Source organism: Topomyia yanbarensis, chromosome 2 (assembly GCF_030247195.1).
Source record: "Topomyia yanbarensis strain Yona2022 chromosome 2, ASM3024719v1, whole genome shotgun sequence".
NCBI lineage: Eukaryota > Metazoa > Arthropoda > Insecta > Diptera > Culicidae > Topomyia > Topomyia yanbarensis.
In genome coordinates this window covers 271,860,804-271,880,663 of record NC_080671.1, presented here as the reverse complement: position 1 = coordinate 271,880,663, position 19,860 = coordinate 271,860,804, and the positions used below count along the sequence as shown (strand labels likewise).

At 42.2% G+C, this 19,860-nt stretch overlaps 1 protein-coding gene across 2 annotated transcripts in view; it reads right to left on the bottom strand.

Annotated features, from left to right (window-relative positions):
• Nucleotides 1–19,860, bottom strand: part of LOC131678512 (nose resistant to fluoxetine protein 6) — a 1,156,332-nt gene that overhangs the window by 909,894 nt on the left and 226,578 nt on the right. The gene's annotated exons all lie outside the window — the stretch shown is intronic.

Below are 19,860 nucleotides of genomic sequence, written 5' to 3'. Positions count from 1 at the left end.
GCGAAAAGGGACGAGCGCAGAAAAGTGAGTGAATGGTCTGTTCATGTTGAGGCAGGTTTGGTGCAGCGACTGGCAACCGCGTAAGAGGAAAACCCAGCCACCCCGAAGCAAGACAGAAGAGCGAGTGTATAGGCGTATATGTGGACTGCCTCATGCCAAGATGTGAGGGTCGTAGAGTAGTATGTTGGGACTTAGCTATCGATGCCTCGTGGCTTGGAAGAGGAGTGAAAGGGTGAGTATCCAAGTCAGTCTCACACGGAATGTTAAGGGTGAGCACAAAAGTCAGCCTCACATGGTATGGGAGAGGTGAGCATAAAAGTCAGCCTCACAAGGTATGAAAACGTTGAGCACCCAAGTCAGCCTCACATGGTATGTTAGAGGTAGCAAGGAATGAGTAAGGTGAGCACACAAGTCAGCCTCGCAAGGAACGAAAAAGGTGAGCACAAAAGTCAGCCTCATGTGGAGTGTTTGAGAGTGAATCAAGGTGCGACAGAGAGAGCACCCAAATAAGCCTCATACAGGACGTATGAACGCGTGAGCGAGAGTGAATGAGTACATTAAGTACAGCCATCCCACAGAAGTAATACCGAGAGGTAGTCCCTGAATCGAACGATGTCGGAGCCCAATGCGGTTTAATCGGAATTAATGGCTGCGTCACAATTCGAGCCCGACACACCCCCAGTACCATGGAACTCCGCTAGCGAATGACGGATCTCAATAGTGGCATGTCTGTAATAATATACGTACATGGAACTATTGAGAACCAGAGGTACAGGTCCAAAGCCCTGGTAAAGGAGGATGGTTGTGATGATCTGGGCCGAGGTCACCACGTAAAGCAAGGTAGGTCATAACCCCAATTCCAAGGCGTGAAGCGACCCGTGCCGAGGGATGAGTGATCGAGGGGGTGAAAAAGATGCTCGTTCGTTAACGGAGCCTGTGGAGTACCTGGGCAACCCCCACAGTAAGCGTCCCTTACCACGCTAATGCGGAGCTCTGGCGTGGCGGACATTTATTCTCGCGCTACTCGTGGGATTTGATATGGAGAACAAAAATAAAAAATAGTAAACAAACGGAGGTGCCAAACCCCTTCACTAGAGGTGGTTTGGCGAGATCTCCCCCCGTGGGGAGAGTAGTGGAGCGATGAGTGGTGCATCTGAAAGCACCAGTGACCCCCCAGCAGCGGTAGGAAATAGCCCTACCAACGCACCGGACGGGCCATTATCGGCGATGCGCAAAGTGGTGGAGCAGCTCGATTCAATAATCGAGTACACTAGCGCAAAGCAAAACATAAGCAAGGAGTTAAAACAGAGTCTCCTGGAACTCCGACAAACTGTTCGTGTCGCAAGACAGAAACAGCAGGCTTATGCCAAGAGGGTGGAATGTCGGGAGAAGTCCGACAGAGAAACCCAGACAGTGGCCTCCAAGAGGGAGGGAAAAGAGAAGGTCGATACGGGCACTCAGACAGTGGCCTTCACCTTCTACGTCGCTCGAAGCGGCGGCCGAGTTCCCCTCGAAGGGAAAAGGCAAGGGCAAGGGCAATCGCAATACGTCGAACGCGAAGCGCCCTAGGAAGTCGCCAGGCGAGGGTGCAAAAACCGACACCACACGGCGTGCAACCGTTAAGGCCAAACGCCGTCTGGCTGAGGTAAGCGAGGGCGAGAGTGACCACGCCGAGCAGACAACAAGGCCATTAAAAGCAGCAAGAGAGCGTGTTTCGACAACCTGTGTGAGAGTGCCAACGCGAATCCGTGGGGTGACGCCTACCGGATTGTGATGGCCAAGACCAAAGGGGGGCTCCTCACCCCCAGAACGGTCTCCGGACCGGTTGGCAACGATTATCGAAGTACTCTTCCCGTCTCGAGCCACAAGCCCCTGGCCACCTGCACTACGAGACAGTGCGGGCGCGGCCGAAATGGTGGCTCCAGTGATGAATGAAGAACTACTCGCAGTGGCTAAATCCCTAGCAATGAACAAAGCTCCAGGGCCGGATGGAGTTCCAAACATCGCTCTCAAGGCAGCGATCATAGCGAGCCCGAACATGTTCAGGCTAGCTATGCAGAGATGCCTTGACGAGTGCCGTTTCCCCGATAGATGGAAAAGGCTGAAACTGGTGCTGTTGCCGAAGCCCGGGAAGCCGCCAGGCGACCCATCGGCCTACAGACCAATCTGTCTGATCGACACGACTGGCAAACTGCTTGAGAGGATCATCCTCAACAGGCTAACCCCGTACGCGGAAGGTACGGACGGTCTGTCAAGCAACCAGTTTGGCTTTCGGAAGTGTAAATCCACAGTGGACGCTCTCAACTCAGTGATAAAGACTGCCAAGATAGCGATCCAACGAAAAAGGCGAGGCATTCGATACTGTGCGTTAGTAACACTTGACGTGAAGAACGCATTCAATAGTGCAAACTGGGATGCCATCGCGCTCTCGTTACATCGGCTTAGCCTACCGGTGGGTCTGTACCGGATCCTCGAAAGTTACTTCCAAAACCGCGTACTGCTATACGAGACCGATGCCGGTCAGAAAAGGGTTCCGATTACCGCCGGAGTCCCGCAGGGCTCGATCCTAGGCCCGGTGCTATGGAACCTCATGTATGACTTGTATGTATGGTTCTGAGACTGAAGTTCCCTCCTGGGGTCAAGATCGTCGGCTTTGCCGACGACGTAACCTTGGAGGTCTACGGGGAGTCAATCCCTGAGGTAGAACTAACCACAGAACGCGCGATCAACACGGTGGAGGAATGGATGAGCGCGAGAGGCCTGGAGCTTGCTCATCATAAGACGGAGGTAGTTATCGTAAACAACCGCAAGTCGGCACAACATGCAGTTATTCATGTGGGAGAAGTCGCGATCACTTCACAGCGAAGTCTGAAGTCTCTCGGAGTCATTATAGACGACAAGCTGACCTTCGGCAGCCATGTCGAATATACATGCAAGAGAGCGTCGACTGCTGCTGCGGCTCTATCGAGAATGATGTCCAACAGCTCAAAGGTGTGCGCCAGTAGACGTAGGTTACTGGCAGGCGTTGCCGTATCTATCCTCAGGTACGGCGGCCCGTCATGGTCAAGAGCACTGAGGGTAACCTTGGCCCAAGAGGTCTTGGGTGAAGGCGCTCAGGTCAGGTCGTTAGGGGCGGAAATGACTCTCCAGTGCAAGCATCTGGACGAGTTAACGACCGCAGACGATGTCGTCGCAGCCGTTAAGGAGCAATGCGACGTGATAATCGAGCGGGCATCAGTGCGTTTGAGAGGGAGACCCTCCGGTACCCAAGTAGCCTACCTCAGGCTACTGAAGGCTGATGCTGAAAAGGTTACCGTGAAAGGTAAACTGAAGATCGGCTGGTCGGTATGCCCAATTAGCATACCCCAGCCACCTTCAGTGGATAGGTGCTATCGGTGCCATTAGTACGGCCATAAATCTTACGAACGTAAGGGCACAGACAGGAGCAAACTATCTCGTCGCTGTGGCGAGGAGGGGCATAAGGAGCGGGGTTGCACTAAGGCGCATAAATGGCAAATAAGAAGAAGCCGCGAACGTTACACAGCTAAATCTTAACCATTGTGCAGCAGCCCATCAGCTGCTGTGGCAGTCGGTCTCGGAGTCGAGGACAGATGTCGCCCTCCTATCAGACCCGTACAACATCCCTGCCGGTAACGGCAATTGGGTGTCGGACGGGTCTGGAATGGTGGCAATCTGTACAACGAGACGGTTCCCGGTTCAAGAGGTAATACACTCCTCCGCCGAGGGTGTTGCGATTGCCAAGATAAATGATGTGTTCTATTGTAGCTGCTACGCTCCACCAAGGTGGCCCATAGAACAGTTCAACCAGATGATCGACAGGCTCTCATCTGACCTAGTGGGCCGGAAACCGGTAGTTATAGCGGGAGACTTTAACGCTTGGGCAGTAGAGTGGGGCAGCCGCTGTACAAATAGTAAGGGCCAAGCGCTAATGGAGGCGCTTGCGAAACTCGATACTGTGCTAGCTAATAATGGCTCCGTTAGCACATTCCGTAGAAACGGGGTGGAGGCATGGATTGACGTAACATTTACCAGCCCGAGTCTGGCTCCAGGCATGGAATGGAGGGTAGACGAAGGCTACACCTATAGCGATCATTTAGCAATCCCCTTTAAGATCAACTATGATGTGCAGCATCCGAGGGCGGGAGATCCCTGTAAGGTACGCGGGTGGAAGTCCAATCACTTCGACAGCGAAGCTTTCACCGCGGCCTTGGGACTGCTGTTCTATCACGCGCGTGCGACGCCATTATGCCAAGAAAAACCCTGCCAAGAAACGGCAGATGCCCAGTATATTGGTGGAGTGCCGAGATTGCAGCTCTACGATCAGCCTACCTCAGAGCTAGACGTAGGATGCAAAGAGCCCGCACCGAGGATGCAAGCGAGAACCGCCGAGAAGTGTTTCGAGCTGCGAAATTGGCCCTTAACAAGGCCATTAAATGCAGCAAGAGAGCGTGTTTCGACAACCTGTGTGAGAGTGCCAATGCGAACCCGTGGGATAACGCCTACAGGATCGTGATTGTCAAGACCAAAGGGGGCTCTTCACCCCCAGAACGGTCTCCGGACCGGTAGGCGACGATTATCGAAGTACCGAGTACCGAAATGGTGGCTCCGGTGACGAATGAAGAACTACTCGCAGTGGCTAAATCCCTAGCAATGAACAAAGCTCCAGGGCCGGATGGAGTTCCAAACAGCGCTCTCAAGGCAGCGATCATAGCGAACCCGAACATGTTCAGGCTAGCTATGCAGAGATGCCTATACCGGATCCTGGAAAGTTACTTCCAGAATCGCGTACTGCTATACAAGACCGATGCCGGTCAGAAAAGGTTTCCGATTACCGCCGGAGTCCAGCAGGGCTCGATCCTAGGCCCGGTGCTATGGAACTTCATGTATGACTTGTATGTATGGTTCTGAGACTGAAGTTCTCTCCTGGGGTCAAGATCGTCGGCTTTGCCGACGACGTAACCTTGGAGGTCTACGGGGAGTCAATCCCTGAGGTAAAACTAACCGCAGAACACGCGATCAACACGGTGGAGGAATGGATGAGCGCGAGAGGCCTGGAGCTCGCTCATCATAAGACGGAGGTAGTTATCGTCAACAACCGCAAGTCGACACAACATGCAGTTATCCATGCAGTTACCGTATCTATCCTCAGGTACGGCGGCCCGTCATGGTCAAGAGCACTGAGGGTAACCAGTTACCTACAGAAACTGGAGGGCACCTACCGCGTGATGTGCCTCAGAGTGATATCTGCCTACCGCACGGTATCACACGATGCATCCCGCGTGATAGCCAGCATGATGCCAGTCGGGCTAGTTATTCGGGACGATGAGGACTGCTTCGAGCTACGTGGAAATAGAGGAGCCCGCGAGCGCACCAGGGTGACCTCGGTCGCCAGATGGTAGCATGAGTGGGATAACTCCTCGCAAAGGTAGGTGGGCCCACCGGCTGATACCTAACACATCGAGCTGGGTGGGAAGACCCCATGGGGAAGTTCACTTCCATCTGACACAATTCCTGTCAAGCCATGGCTGTTTCCGACAGTAGCTCCACAGGTTCGGGCACGCAGAGGTCCCAGTCTGCCCGGACTGCCCAGGTGTAGACGAAATTGCCGAACACATACTGTTCGTATGTCCTAGGTTCGACGTCGAAAGAAGAGCAATGCTTGACGTCTGTGGCTGGGACACAACCCCTGATACCCTTATTCAGCGGATGTGTCTATCGGTGGAGAAGTGGAACGCAGTCTCGGCTGCTACCACCCGATTGCCTGTAGGCTACAGGTAATTTGGCGCACCGAGCAACAGACGACGGGCACGACTAACTAGTGATTGGTTAGTTGGAGCGAAAAGGGCCGAGCGCAGAAAAGTGAATGAATGGTCTGTCCATGCTGAGGCAGGTTTGGCGCAGCGAATGGCAACCGCGTAAGGGGTAAACCAAGCCACCCCGAAGCAAGGCAGAAGAGCGAGAGTATAGGCGTATATGTGGACTGCCTCATGCCAAGATGTGAGGGTCGTAGCGTAGTATGTTGGGAATTACCTATCGATGCCTCATGGCGTGGAAGAGGAGTGAAAGGGTGAGCATCCAAGTCAGTCTCACACGGTATGTTAAGGGTGAGCACAAAAGTCAGCCTCACATGGTATGGTAAAGGCTAGCACAAAAGTAAGCCTATCAAGGAATGAGAAAGGTGAGCACACAAGTCAGCCTCGCATGGTATGTCAGAAGTGGTGCCTGGAGTTTAGCACAAAAGTAAGCCTATCAAGGAATGAGAAAGGTGAGCACACAAGTTAGCCTCGCATGGTATGTCAGAAGTGGGGCCAAAGAAAAATGTCCCACATGGGATGCCAGGGGGAGTGACAGGGGTACAATAGAGTGGTACGATCGGTGTTAGGGTGAGCATCCAAGTCAGCCTCATATGGTATGGTAGAGGCGTGCACAAAAGTAAGCCTAGCAAGGAATGAGTAAGGTGAGCACACAAGTCAGCCTCGCAAGGAACGAAAAAGGTGAGCACAAAAGTCAGCCTCATGTGGAGCGTTAGAGAGTGAATCAAGGTGCGACAGAGAGAGCACCCAAGTAAGCCTCATACAGGACGTATGAACGCGTGAGCGAGAGTGAATGAGTACATTAAGTACATCCATCCACCAGAAGTAATACCGAGAGGTAGTTCCTGGGGGGAACGATGGCGGAGCCCAATGGAGTTTAGTCGGTATTAATGGCAGCGTCACCATTCGAGCCCGACTCGCCCCCAGTACACCCCGTGTGGTAGCTTGGACACTTACTAATAGCACGTGTACTGGATTAGTACGTAAACGTCTTCTCCATTGTTAAAAAAACACCCCTAGTACATCCCGTGTGGTAGCTTGGCATCTACTAATAGCACGTGTACTGGGCTAGTACGTTAATGTATTCTCCATTGTAAAAAAATGCATACACACACGCTGAGTGGAATGGAATATGATTAGTTTGACGATTTTTAGAGTGATTACATAACCTTTCTATATGAGAAAGGTAAAACTGTGCCAAAGTTAAAAAAAGTCAATTCTCGCCAAATTTTTTTTTTCAAGATTACATAAAATCTCCACGTTTCATGAATTTTAAAGGCATTTGGTATCAAAAATACTAATTCGATTTGGAAATTTTCCTTTACTCCCCCCTTTGCGCATTTTTCAGTTCATTTTATATGGGAATTAGCTGTGTGGCCGCACTCTTCAAGCCGTAACTCCAGAACCAGAAATCCAATAAATAAAAAAAAATCAATAGCAGCTGATGGGAACGTTGTACCTTTCATTTGAGACTAAGTTTGTGCAAATCGGTCCAGCCATCTCTGAGAAACAGAGGTTACACTTTTTCCACATACACACATACATACATACACACATACATACATACACACGCAGACTTTTTCCGATCTCGACGAGCTGAGTCGAATGGAATACGACTCTCGGCCCTCCGGGCCGGGATTAGATTCACGATTTTTAGAGTTATTGCATAACCTTTCTATATGAGAAAGCAATACGAGGTGGGAAAGTGGGATCTTTCTTGGATAGTTTACCTCCTTTCTTTTAGATTGAAAGCCCTGGACAATAGTGTTTAAAGGTGGAGAAAAGATTTTAGTAGTCTTATCCAGAATGATCTCTTGAATGAATCAGTTGTAAATACTAGCTGAAAATGGAATTTTTAAAATAGAATAAGTATGGCAAATTTTTTATTTTCGATTCGTGTGTACAAGGATTATGTATGTACGTACAAAAAAAAGTTGTTAATGAATTGTTTGCATATATATATAAATTTGAAAATCGTGCTAGTGTATTTTGGGATTATTTTTGCTTGAGACCCGAGTTTAAAACGATGAAGGTCAGTAACGGTATTAAGTAAAATTGATATTGAGTCTGCGGACGATGAACATGTATGACCCTGAATACTATAAAAGATCACTAACGCGTTTTTTGTAGTAGCCAATCTTAGAGTCTCTTATTATGATTCATTGAGATTCGCGCAACGATGTAGTAGAGTGCCAGAAAAAAAATCTTTTTTTTTTTCTTTTGAGAGGGGGTAGTGTCGCGGTTGCGATAAATTAGCAGTGGGAATATTCTAGGTCAATTCAAAGTACCGAATGAAAATAGGCTCATAAGTCTCACAGAAGTTTTACTAAATGCAGCTAAGTAAATTGATAAGCTAGATGTATTGAAATCCTTCTCTAAGGGATGACAGTAATACTGATGTATATGCTGTTATCCGTAACGCGCATGGTAAGTGCAATCCCGACGGAGAGGTGACTGAGGTTTTCCTGGGCGCCCAAATGAAATTCGGCGGGGTCTTATCCATTTTGTCGTCGAGCGAGCAAGTCCAAATTGGCAGAAGAAGTCGCCAAGGAAGTTGCAAAGTTGTGCGAGGTGTTACGGTGTGAAAGTCGATACAAGCTACGTTTTCTTGCTTTAAATCTTGCGTATATAACGCGAATTCTTGATCGCGCTCCGCGAGTGGAAAAGCGACTAGAAGCGATCTATAGGGCAGAAAGGCTTACGCAACAGCTATTTGTCCAAACCGTGGAAAAGATTGATTGCGCGTCGCTTGGAGGACAGTGCATTTGGAAAATCTTTTTACTTCTGCTGTTTTCTTTTTAGATTATCTATGAGTTATGCCTATCGGAAACGGTATTGCGGGCTCCGGCGAATATTTCCACTGCAGATCCTTTAAAGTTGCTGCACCGACACCATTTTGTACGAGTCTCCATTGGACCTCACCTGGGAAGTGAGTCCGGGCATAAAACGCTATCGGCATATCCACTGTAATACAGTGGATGGCGCAAAAGTGTCGATAGTTTAAAGTGGATTGATCAGCTTCCAGAGACTCTAATGTTAGTTGATTGCGGCAATAATATTTTCCCGCTCTAGCATCTATAACGCTGGGTATCCGTGGGAGACGCAAAACAGTACAATCTTAGTTAGAAAGGAAAGGCACTCCCAAAATAATTGCGATGTCAGAAATTTTTCCCCTTATGGTTTTGTCTAAATCCACTTCCAGTTTGTTCACATTGGTGGAAAGGCATACCTGTGTTTAAAGATCTTATCTCTTGTTTTAGGGCTTCATTTTCAGAACTCAGATCGCTAAAATCTGATACAATTGCATCAAATTTCGATGAAGGGAAATTGTCGCTGTTGTGCTATCTTATGACAAGCGCCATTTTGCACATTTCGAGAAAAACGATTTTTAAAGTTTGAGATTGAGTATCTTGAATCTTATAAATTATATAAACAATTCAAAGAAGACAATTGATGCTTTTATCTATTCTGTATTAATATCTCAAATATTTCGAAGATCCGTTGACTATGTTGTGAGTTTTTACTATAAATGTAAACAAAAGTCGCACTCACACGTGTCATAGGTGTGTATTGATGACAAAATTTGTATGGCGTGTCATATTCGTACGTGGAAAAAAAATCATCAATTATTAACTTTTATTCATATCTTTCGCTTCATTTGGTCTATAAACAAACGGTGAGATGCATTTTGAAGGAAATGAGTCAGGGAATCTAGAAAAATAGTTATTTTTGGTTACAGTAATGCCAAACATGCTATATTTCCAGTTTAAAAATAAAATTGCGTTTTTTCTCAGAATTCGAGCATTTTTGTTTTGATAAAGATTATGCCATTGTGTTTTTCAGATAGTTTTACATATAAAAACATCTTTTACATCAAGATAATTTGAGCCAATCCCCAGACACAGTCATTTGAAGCAAAAATTGCAAATTTCTCAGCACGTTTCTCGCTACATCTCAGTAACCGAGCAGAATGTCAAAATTCTATAAACGCCACTTTGTAGAGATTTTTTATACAAGTAATGTGGCATATCTAACTCAGTTTACCCCAAAATGGCGTCTGTCAAGTAGATACAGAACACTAGATTAGGATTGTCGCTGGCATCAGTGGTAGGAACTTCATTGTTTTGATTCCGGGATATACCTGTCAAATGGGCTAAATAAAAAAAGCAAAAAAAATAATCCTCTATCGTCGTTTCATAGCGACTAATCATTTTTGTTTCTTTTAGCCAGCAAAACAATGGCCATTCTTGGCTAATGTGTTTTCACTAATTAGAATGCACTAATTGTCTAAACTTGTATTGAATTTTGATAAATTTTTATTTCCTTGTGCGGCATACACGCTCATTCAAAACTATTCAAAATTTGAGTTCGGAGCACTCAATTTCAAAAGTAATAGCAATATTGCAAAAAATGAGCTTTAATTTGAGTAGAACTAACTCATTTCTTGAGTAATCATAAAATCTTCAAAGTTCTGAGTGAAAAAAATACTCTCAAAAAAGTGTGCGGAATTAGGTGTTGATTTAAATTTTAAAAAGAGCCTGAAGTTAAAGCCGATGATCGTCCATAAAACTAGAAGGTAAGTTTCATTGAGTTTTGCTTGCTTTCGAATCTTACTTCCAGTTGTGTTTTTGTAGTTTCGGCAGTTTATACAAGATGCCGATCGGCATGAAATAGATGTAGAGAACGACCCTTGGATTAAGTTCCCGAACATCGCAAACACCTGGGCAACGGTCTAGAGGATCAGGTAAATGATATTTGAAATGCCAATGAATGTTTTTGTACTTTTATTAAAAATGCGGAATGATTATTTTCTGTATTTCCCTCTTGAGTAAAATGTATTCAAATTTGACATTGTTATCCCAAACTCAAAACTGAGTAAACGAGGAAAACTCAATTTTTGACTATGTGCACTTTTATGTCGTTTTCGCTTGAAGCAGAAACTAACTCAGTTTCGGACCTAACCGCTGTCAAACCGTTTGTTTCATTCTCGAAACGGTTGCTGAGCAAGACAGTCGCAATTTTGCATGCTGGAGAGCGTCTTTTTTATACGGCGTGTATGATTTATTCGAATAAGTCAAGTGATTACAAAGTGCAAAAGGCTATTGGCGAGAAGTGAAATTGAAAGTGTGAAAGGTGAAATCTGTAAACCACTATTACGCTAGTTAATATCACCTAGCAGAAAGCAATTCGGAATAGCGAGTGATTAGTGATAATAGCTCGGGCATTGTCGAGAAGAAGTGAAGAAGACGCTAATTCGTGTATAATTCGTGCATTCGGAGTGAATAAGGGTGATACAGTGATAGTCGTTTACCGTATTTATCGAAAAGGTTGATAAATCAGGCTAAGATTGTTGGCGCCAGTGATAAGAACGACATTTTTGCGGTGGTTAAGCCTATGGCTTGACAGGAAAAAATGTAGTCCTGAAAAGGCAAGAGCTGGTTCTCGGATGAAAAGAAGTGAAGAGGAAGCAATTTTCTTTCGTGGAGATAAAAGTGAAAAAGGGGGAAAATGAAAAATATATATCGCAGAAGCAAATAAAATCGGCGGCGTCAGTGATTCGAAAGACGCCATTTTCGCAAGGTGAAAAAAAATAGTGCGGTCCAAGAGCAGAGCGGGCTGAGAGTGAGTGCCTAAGAGAGAAGAAGTAGGCAAAAGCGAATGAAAAAGTGTGTATACAACGTACACTGGTAAGAGGAAGTGAGCCACAACGGTAAATTTTGGTGGCACAACCGAAAGGCGAGATAAGTGCCGAAGAGAAGTGGGAAAAAACCGAACCAAAAGAAGCGTGTATCGTATCTAGCCAACACGCTGGCAAGAGTTAGAGAGCGACAACGGTGAGTGTTGATGGGACAATCGAACGGCGAAGTCTGTGCCAAAGAGAAGAGAATTCAGGGGAAAAAACGAATGTCAAAGTTGTGTGCACCGTAACTAGCCAACACGCTGACAAGAGCAAGAGAGTGATAACGGTGAATGTTGGCGAGCCGAAGCGTACACACTGGAAGCGATCTCATTGGTATTGGTAAGTGATTATAGTTTTCTCTTGGAAATCTGTAAAATTAAAGACAAATAACGGAATGGAAAACGACAAGAAAATGGCAGGGCGGACAGAGAGCAAACTAATACTACTGCATGAGGGAGTAATACTGACAATACAAACTTCAGGCGGCGACTGTAGCTTAAGTGAAATGGTATTGAGACAGATTGTACGGAGACTAGATAAAGGGGAAATAGAGAGGAATGACATCGATGAACTGAACATGATAATTAATGACTTCATTGAAAAAAACAGATTTAAATTCATTCAAGAATCAGCAATGGGAAATGAAGTGGAGAACTGGGTGGACAAATATACACGGGAAATAAAATCCGGGAGCGGCGCAAAAAGGCTAAACATTTTCTGGGTGCTGTCGGAAGTATTCGAATGCGAAGTTAAGATTTATTTTGAGAAGGGAAAAAAAAGTATTTCGGAAAAGGTAAATCTAACCCTTTTTTTGATAAGTTGGTTTTCTTTGTTAATGGTAAGGGTAGCATTGAGAACGTGATGGCAACAGAGATAAGCACAGAATCGATCGGAAACAAGATGCAAGTGAGCAGTATTAGTTCGGAGGCTTATGAAATAGAACAAAAGGAGAACATAAATCGGAAAAATGAAACGAAAAGAGGACTAGAGATCAGGACGCTGACAGGTAAAATAAGGCTTTATCTGACGAATCATCTGCTAGCTACTGAACATATTCGAGAATGTCTGATCAATTGCATTATAAGATGCTTCAATATAGGAGAATTAGATAGAGAGGAGCTTGCGAAGATCATGGAAACTATTGAGATTTATTTTGCAGATGAAACTGAAATTGGAGCATTTGAACCAGTCAGGAGAGACGATGAATATATAGCACAGTACAAAGAAAGGCTCAGTAAGCTGGGGACAGAAATAAAGAGGGAAATCGTAGTGTTTAGAGCAGGGTTGAAGGAAATTGTAATGGGAGTAACAGAAGGCGAAAACAAGTCGTTACCTTTATTGATATTCATGAGTTATAATGAGCAAGGCCCACAATTTCAAGTGATTGATTCCTATAAACATTGCATACCAGAAAACTGGAACGAAATAGAGTACTACTTAGCAGAGGAAATGTTTTCAACTGTTCCCGTCGAAAAAACATACATACATAGAACAGAAACAGGGGTAAATCTAACGGTCAAAAGAATTGCAGGCGACGGGAATTGTCTAATTAGAGCATTACTAGACCAGTTAAGTAAGCATACCGCATTATATAGCTGAATATATTAGATTTAAAAAGGACCGATTTGAAATCTACCTAAGCGAACATCAGGAAGATGGATCCGATTTCAACGAAGTAATTGGTAAGTTCAAACAGGATGGGTATTGGTTAGGTCACGAAGCGCTAGTATCATTTTCAGAAATTTTCCGAATGAAAATTAAGGTAATAGGACAGAACGGGAATGTAAACTTAATAGAGGGAAATTACGAACAAAATGGAATTTTAAGCGTTTTTTATACAGGTGCTGTTATCCAGAATCACTACGATAGCATATTGGTAAACGACTCTGACCAAAATAATACTGAAAACAATGGTCGGATTACCAGGAAAAAAAATAATCAAAATTTTCTTAAAGAAAGAATTGAAAATTCCCAAGACAAGCTTAACGATGGAGGATGTCAGGTAAATCAGAGGGAAGAAAATGACATAGATAAAAATGAAGATATTGTACAAAACGAAACAAACAATAAAAACAGATATTTAATGATAGCTAGTTGGAATGTGAAAGGGTGTAGACAAATCGATAAACGCAACGAAATAGATGAGATACTATCAACTCAACAAATCGATATTGCAGCACTACAGGAAGTAAACACTCTTGGCGACGAAATAGTTTCTGAACATTACTACTGGAAGGTTAGAGGTAATCATATCAATAAATCACGGGGACTAGCATTTGCTATTAGAAAACAAGCAGGAATAACGATAGTAGATGTCAAACATATAAGAAAAGGGATTCTTTGGGTAAAAATTAAACTAAATAAGAGAAAAATTATCATTGTAAACGTACACGCACCCAACGTGAAACAAACACAGTTTTTTAACGGTCTAGGACAGGTAATCAACAACAAATCAGACCGTAGACAAATAATAATTGTAGGTGATTTTAATGCTCAACTCGGAAAAGAAGATATCCTAAAGGAAGATGAAGCCTATGTTGGGAGACGACTAGGACACACTACGTCAAATGAAAACGGAGATATTTTCAAGCTTTTTCTGCATATGAACCATCTCAAAAATATTTCGTCGAAGATAGGTAAAAATACTACGGTCACATGGAAGTGTAATGAGAGGCAGAGTCAGATTGATCACATATTAGCACCTCAGGTGACTGATTACAGGATTCGATATATAAAAGGCCAGTGGACAACTCTCAAAACGGATCATAAGTTGATTACAATAGGAATCCAGGTTCACATTACACAAGGGAAACAAACAAAAACAATAGAACCAACAAGAACTAATGTTGGGCTACTGAAAAATCCTCAAATCATGAAAAAATACCAGGAATGCTTGCAAAGTATCCCTACATCCGTGGATATTAATAACAATAATGTTGATGAGTGTTACAATGATTTAGCAAGAAGGTTTAAAATCGCAGCTTCGAAAACACTCAGAGTTCCAACTATCCCTAGTACACCTAGGAGAAGAAAAGCTAGACAAAGATTAAATAAGGCATTAGACAAACTGAAGAAGCGAAACTACATGCAAAATTATCGATATGAAGTAGAAAACAGGAGACAAGAGTTAGAACAAACAATAAAGGAAAGTAAAGAGGATGAAATAAGATCTTTCTTCAAAACTCTAAATGATTTTGATGTAAGCGTCCGAATGAAAAAAACATACATTTACTTGAAAAGTTTTGTTAAACAACGGAAAAAAATAACTACGACAATTAGTGGAAGAGTATGGGAGAACATATTGCAAGAAGGAATAGGACCGGACATTGAACTTTGTAGCGAACAAGACTTTGTACCCTTGCCGAATCCCCCTACATCGCAGGAAATAGAGGATATAATCAAAAACTCATGTAACGGAAAATCACCTGGATCGGATAAAGTTTATGCTGAGTTTATAAAATATGCAGATCATGAATCAATAAGAATGTTAGCTGAGATTATAGAAAAGGTGTATATCTACAACGAAATGCCGGAAGAATGGAACCAAAGGGTACAGGTGCCGATCCCCAAGAAACCAGGAGCTTCGGAGGCTGATCATTTCCGCAGAATATCACTGTGCAACGTGGCATATAAAATATATGCGAGATGGATAACCAAACAAATAATAAAATTTGCGGGTGAACCAGGATTGCACCAGGCTGCTTTTACAGCTAACAGATCAACAGACGACCATATATTTGTTGCTAGACGAGTAATGGAAGAAAATTGGAACTCGGGATAAACACTATATGTACTAGCGCTAGACATCCGGAAAGCGTTCGACACAGTTAATGTACAAAGCTTGAAAAATATATTATTAGATTTGAACGTACCATCAAGGCTTGTGGATAGGATACTGCTATGCGTTAAGGGAGAAGTAACGAGAATTTTATGGCAGAACCAATTATCGGGTAAAGTGAAACGAGGCAAAGGAATCAAGCAAGGTTGCCCACTGTCGCCAACACTATTCAACTTAATAATGCAGGATGTATTAAACAAGGTAGCAGCAGAAATTCCAGAGGTCAAACTAATGAATATAGATTGCTTACTTCTTCCACTCATTTTGGCTTTTGCAGACGATGTTTTAATAATTAGCAAAAGTAAAGAACAATTAGAAAAAATACTGAAAACTATTGAAGACAAATTATTGTTAGTAGGACTAAAAATTAATTGCGAGAAAAGTCAGATAATGATTCGTTTACCAAATAATAATGCCTACCACCCAAAAGAGATAACATTGAACGGAATGTCGTTTAAAGTTAGTGACAGGATAAAATATTTAGGAGTATGCCTTACTGCAAAATTAGACAGAAAAATGACCAATAGGCAAAGGTGTACAAATGTATATAGAGCTTCTAGGATGGTCGTGGAGTTTTGTAAAAAATTTAAACCATCGTGGGAAACGGGGAAATTAATTTATAAAACAGTACTTGCACCTTCAATCCTATATGGTACCAAAGTTGCAGTTCTAACCAAAAAGAGCAGACTGTCATTGAGCGGATATGAGAAAGCCATCTTAAGAAACATTTTTAGTAGCTGCAAGAAACCTCCAGGATTAAAGTTTAACGCTAGGAAGCTGTTGGAAGGCAAAACTATTAACAGGAGAGTTAGAGTGGGTAGGATCAATTATTACGGACATATTTTACGTAGGGAAAATAATCATCCACTACGAAAGGCTATGAGATTGAAATTTAAGAATAAGAAAGAAGGAAGACCATGTCTAACATGGAACGATTCACTAAAACAGGATCTAGATAGATATGAACTGAATAGACGTGAATGGAAAGAATTGGCTAAGGATAGAGACAAATTGAAAAGGCAAGCGGAGGAAATATACAACAGCAACTTTAGCGAAATCTCAGACGGAGAATCATCGGATGATGAAACATGAGGTAAAAAATACAAACACTGGAAACGAAGAAAAAGCTAAAAAAATATATGTATAAAGAATAACCAAATACAATAAGGGAATATCAAAGTCAGGGTTATGAAATCAAGTTCGGAATCATAATACAATAAAAAACCCTTCCAACATCACATGAAGTCGCAAGTCTAATATAAATTCCGGTACTTTTGCATATTCATTATGTAATCAAGTTTGTCTGTAAAGACGTCTGGTGGTGTGAATTATTCTAACCTGTATACTAGTGGGTCTCCTGTATGGGAGGTAGGATGTGTGTTACAGTATGTGATGGTCAGCTAGTTGGTGCGATGTCAAATAGTGAATGAGAGCGGAGAAATAAATAAATAGACGAATACACAATTATATACAGAAAAAGTAAATAAAGGAGGTTGAAGAGCGCAGAACTAAATGATAACAACAATAATAAATGGATGAATGAGAGAATAAATATAAATGAATTATTTTATTCATAAATTATTAAATTCGTCGAAGAATGAATAAATAAGCAAAAACACTGAATGAGTGCATAAAAAACAAATACTGAACGAACAAATAACAAACAAAAAAAAGAAGCAAAGAAATTAATGAACAAATAAATAAAGAGAAAAGGGAGAATAAACTGAAGGATAGGCATAGGAAACAAGAATTACACAAACAGAGGTGTGGATGTGTGGCTAATGATTATTGTGCAGAGGAATTGGCTGAGTGATTGACTAACAGACTGATTTACTGAATGAATGCATGGATGACTGACTAATGGAATGCAGGTTTATCCTAGTGAATTAATGGTGGATGGATTGATAGAATGATGGGCTTACTGATGGAGTGATCGGATGGGTGATGGTGGCCAATGATCTGATGGTTGGCCAATTGCGGGGAATGAAGATTAGGATGGTTGGTTGATTGATTGATAGATTGAATAATTGACTTGACGGTTCATTGATGGACGGATAGGTCGGTGGATAGAATGATTTGTAAATCGATTGAGCGATTGACAGACTGATCAATTGGTTGGTTGATTGGCTAATTGAGCGATCAATGAATAAAGGAATGTATAACTAACAGATTAATGGATACATTAATGAACTAAAAGGACAAACAACTAATTTAGTATATGATTCAGTGGGTGTAACAGTAAATAAATAAACAGGCAATAAAAAGTAAAGAAAAAGACTAAATAAACAAACATACAAACTAAAATTATAAAATGCAAAAAAAAATTGATGAAAACGGAAAAAAAAAACAAACGTTGATTATTTGACTGGTTGGTTGAGCGATTTGTTGGCTGGTTGACTGACCTAAGAAGTGGCTAGGCGAATGGAAAGGTGAACAGGCAATGGAATGCTTATCGATTCACTGATGGGTCCGAGGACTAACTGATTGATGCGTTAACTATTGCACTAATTGGTCGATTCATTGATGACTGTTAGGTTAGATGGAAGATTGACTGATTGAAAATAATTTTTTTAAATATGAACAAGTAGATAAATAAACAAATGAATCAAACAATCAATAACTAAATAATGAAACAGATAAATAAATAAACAACTTAAGGAATACATAATTAAATAAATAGATAAATAAATAAAAACTGTTCAATGAAAAAGTAAACTAGTATTTAAATAGTATATGTGTATGGGTGTATTTGTGTATATGCATGTCTATGTATGGGGGGGGGGGGAGAATTTATACCAAATTTCCCTATACAAAATAAATTAAGTAATGTAAACAATCAAATAACTACATAAAGAAATAAAATTCATACTAAATAAATATATAATCAAATAAAGAAATGTGAATAAATAAACAAATATAAAAGAAGCATAAATGAATCTTTTTTTCGTTTTTGGAATGATCAAAAATAGGACGCATTATGGTATTGGAGTCCATATTGCTTCAAAACTTACAAAACATCAATTAGATTCAGTGTTGTTTACGTTTTGATATAAAACATTCAACAATTCAGCAAAAAAAAACGCACGTTTTACGTCTTCGCAGTCAAGTCGGGAAAGTTGGTCTGTCAAAAAACGATATATATGCTCTCCAGTAGTTCGGTAAATGTGAAATTGCGAAGCTCATTGACGTTTCGAGAATCCCGTTGCATCTAATCCGATCTCTTTCCTTTATTTCATTCTCTATTTTCAGTAGGCGGAAGTATCTTCGAAAACAGAACTATAAAGACAACCTTGTATTTATTACTAATTATCTTCTTTCAGGATAGGTAGACTAAATATACTAGTATCGCTATTAGTTCTTCAAATTCAGGATCTCTAACGAGAATTTCGGAAACTGGACTGAAATGTTGACCAGTAGCCTCGACGATCAGTACGATTAGTACTAGAAATATAGATACACAACACAAGAGAACAGAACTGACAATTGGAATCACCAAGGCGTACTACTAGTGAGAATCGGAGAAAAAATCCAAATGTACCTGAGGGTACGAGAGACGCATTTTGATTTGCTAAATCGCGACAACGACCCAATTTACGACTGTATCATGCGAACACTACAGTGCATTGCCGAGGATACACATTGGGTATTGATGATAGTGAAGACCACAAGCGTATGTATACAATTTTGATAATTTTCAAACCAAATCATATTACATGTACCACTACCAACATAACAATATATTGGGACTGGGAGGGACCACCAGAGCACCCGATTGAAACGATTTGGACAGGGAGAGTGGAAATGCCAACTTCCTGCCGATAACATTTCGTGGATAAAGGGCGGGCTCTTCTCCCCACCTATTGGGAATGCTCTACAACACAATGGCTTTCTTTACGGTTGATTCATGAGATCTAAACATTGGAAGGCGATTCTTAAACACTCCCGTGGACCGTATAAGCGAAGTGATTACTCTCGAGTAAGCGAATTGCCCAACGGACACCTTTCTCCTTTTTGGCCCTTCATACAGTGACTATGATCAATGGGCAAAGATTGAACAAGTAGTAGTGTAAGAGCAGGCCATTGCAATAAAACGGTTGTTTTGCTACAATAGGTGGTAGTAACACACATCATCATCATAACCGCTGTCAAACCGTTTGTTTGAAGCCAGTTTCCAACCTAGGTTATGCGCCACTGAACTGAAAACCGGGTTGGGTTCCAACCTGAAATATATTTCGGGTTCGCTCACACCACCGCTGTTTGGCGAGAACCCAACTCAGTTTCATTAAAAACGTTCGTTTGAAGCAACTAACCTGGGTTAGTTTCTAGGTTCTCAATCGAAAACGACATTAATGAAATTGAGTGGCTGGCTACTCAAATTTGAGTTGTTATGGATGAGCGTGTATACAAACTCTTTCATTTCATAACAATAACAGTCGAAAATTTACACCGAGAAAATTCGTTATATTGAATATATTGTTTTCACACATATTTTTTTGCAATTTGTAGTA